Raw genomic sequence first — 3,400 nt, 5'->3', positions numbered from 1 at the left:
CAACAATGTATAACTTCCCGGCAAGGGAACAACAACATAATAACTTCCTGGCAAGGGAACAAAATGTCAAATCAAATGTCCCGGCAAGGGAGAAACATCTATAACCGCACTGGTCCCAACATCTAACTACCGCAGCTACAACCGATCCCGTTGCAACATCTAACTGCCGCAACTATAATCAATCCAGTGACGTCACCTATCTACCACAACTATGATCAATCCTATTACAACATCTAACTACCACAACTATAATCAAACTTGTTGCTACACCTAACTACCTCAGCTATAACCAACCTATCACAACACTTAACTACCTCAGTTATAACCAACCTATGACAACACTTACCTACCTCAGTTATAACTATAGTCATCACTCAACACAAGGAAGCATTAACCTAAGCGTCCGTAATATCAATTAAGAACACAGTACAAGGGAACCAAAATTTGACAATGGCCCACCAAGGGACAACATAATGATCTTTTCTCTCCTCACTTTTACTTCACAATTCACTTCACAACTCGAGCCAATGCTCTAGAGGTTCAATTATCACTTATACTTTCGCAATTCGCTATACGACTGGAGCCAACGCTCCTCAATATCCATAAGTCACGATTCTTTCCACATCATTGCACAACGAATAGAAATAATCACCAAGGCATGAATAATACAAGGAAGTCATGGAAATCACAATATAGGACCCACGGTCATGCTAGACACCAATGTATAGATACTCGTCACCATGCCTATACATCGTACTCGACAATTAACAAGTAGCAAATAAGACTCTACTCCTATTCCCTCAAGCCAAAGTTAGACCAAACACTTACCTGGACTTTCACGGCCAAATCAATCCACAACAACTGCTTTCCCTCTCGAATTCGGCCCCAACTCAATCAAATCTATACAATAATGACTTCATAATATCAATATATGCTAAACAAATCAAACCCAATGTCTAATTATAGCTTTTTCATCAGTTTACCCCAAAAGGTCAAAAATGTCCCCGGGCCCACGTGGTCAAAACCCGAGGTTCGAACCAAAACCCGATTACCCATTCCCTCATGAACTAAAATATGTAAGTTATTTTTGAATCGGACCTCGAATTGAGGTCCAAAACCCCCAATTTTAGAAAACCTAGGTTCTACCCTAAATTCCCTATTTCCCCATTAAAATCTTTGTTTTGAAGTTTGAAATTATGTTTAAAGATGTTAAGGAGTAAAGAAAATAAGTTTGAAATCACTTACCAATCGTTTTGAAGAAGAAGAATTGTTTGGAAAATCGCCTCATATGTTTTGGGTTTTATACCCTACTGGAGGCTCAGCACGGACCGCGCAAAAGTGCACCGCGACCGCGCTGAGGGACTGAAAATGACCCTCTCTGAACCCACCAAGTGCGGACCGCACTGATTTGGTGCGCGGCCGCACTGGAGGAATGGACCAAAATTCCCACTCTCTGAATCTCCCAGCGCGGACCGCGCTGATATGGCACGCGGCCGCGCTGGGCGACCTAGGACTACTGGCCCTCTGAACCTAGCCACGCGGACCGCGCAGAAATGCACCGCGGCCGCGCGGCTTCCAGCGCGGACCGCGCGGATTCGACCGCGCGGAGTCGACCGCGGGCGCGCTGGGGCCTGCAGCCCCTGAACCTGCAACCATCTGCTATTTCTAAGCCTAAGACCTCCCGGGACCTACTCAAAACTCACCCGAGCCCTCGGGGCTCCAAACCGAACATACATATAAACTCAAAAACATACTACGGACTCATCTGTGCGATCAAATCGCCCAAACAACATCATAAATCATCAAATTAGGCCTCAAGACCCATGATTTTCTTCCAAATTTCCATAAAACATCAAGTTTAGAGTTTCTAGTTCAGAACACGTCAAATGACGCCCGATTTCGACCAAACTTTACAGAAAGCGCTTAACACATATCTAAGACTTGTTCCGGGTGTCGGAACCAAAATACGAGCTCGATACCATAGTCTTTTAATCAATTTTCATTTTCATTTTCCTTAATAATTCCAGAAAAATAATTTCACAAAAAAATTCTTTTCCTCGAGTTCTAGACCTCGGATTTCGACTCCGGGCACATGCCCGAGTCCCATATTCTTCTACGGACCCTCCGGGACCATCAAATCACGGGTCCGGGTCCGTTTACCAAAAATGTTGACCTAAGTCAACTTTAATCATTCTAAAGCCACATTTTGAATTTTTTTTCACAGAATTTAACATATAATCTTTCCGGCTACGCACCCGGACTGTGCACGCAAATCGAGGCAACTAAAGGTGAGGTTTTCAAGGCCTCGAAAGCACGGAAAAAGAGAGAAATGCAGTGATGACCCTTTAGGGTCGTCACAGTGGATTTCAAAGTTGTTTTGGTTCAATTGGTGGTCTCCTCACGCTTGATTCTCCTTCAAAATGATCTGGCCTTGCATAATCACGGAGTATTCTATCACGTCGTGGTGCCACCTCATCAAACTGTTCTTCTACTTGATGTGGTGGAAGTTGGTTATTGAGTTCTTCGTTCTCCATTTCCTCTATTGTGAAAATTTGAGATCGTGAGGTTTGTTCTATTCGCAACAACCGTAAAGATTTTTCAATTTCAGGATCGTATGTGACTAGTTCTCTAGAAGAGGAAAGGGTCATACACTTTCTGAAATTTTGTAGAAAAGTTAAAATGATTAGACAAAAAAACTCAAATTAGTAGTAAAATAATTAATCTGTAGTAGACTTTAGCCAATCCCAGGCAAAGGCGCCAAAAATTTGACGAGTGTCTAGCGTAGATAAAATTTTAACTCGTACTCTGTCAAATAATAATATAGAAAGATGTCGAACTCAGAGAGATTGGTTTATCTATTCTACAGATGTTTCTTGTTTTAGTTACTATTTGAGAAAATCAGAAAGAGTTGAGTTTTAAATTAACTAACTAAAAATGCACGAATGGAGCAATAGAAAATATTTTTGTTTTTCACAGATATAATAAAAAGGTGTTGGGATCCTGACTTCACTTAATACATTTTATTATATAGTAAATACATTTATTCTTCAACTTCTATTTCTCATAAAGGTATAAATGCCTCTCACGATTATATTTATATTTTGTTACTATAGTTGAACAATTAAGTGCACTCCTCTCGATTATACAATTTAATTGTCAAAATGGTAATATTAAAGAACCAAAAATATATACTTGAACTAAAGCATGCTCTATTTTTAGTAAGTCCCTTTCGGTTACCCTACTTGTTATAACTGATTTACTACAATATTCGCCTCTTTCGATTACAAATAAGTGTAGAATTAATTTTAACATATAAGAGCTAGATGTCACTAAATATAGGTTAACATATATCAATTAACTATTACCTCTTCTGCCTCTTTCGATTACAGAATTAGTAAGA

Source organism: Nicotiana attenuata, chromosome 12 (assembly GCF_001879085.1).
Source record: "Nicotiana attenuata strain UT chromosome 12, NIATTr2, whole genome shotgun sequence".
In the NCBI taxonomy this organism is placed as follows: Eukaryota; Viridiplantae; Streptophyta; class Magnoliopsida; order Solanales; family Solanaceae; genus Nicotiana; species Nicotiana attenuata.
Note: the sequence above shows the minus strand (reverse complement) of the source record.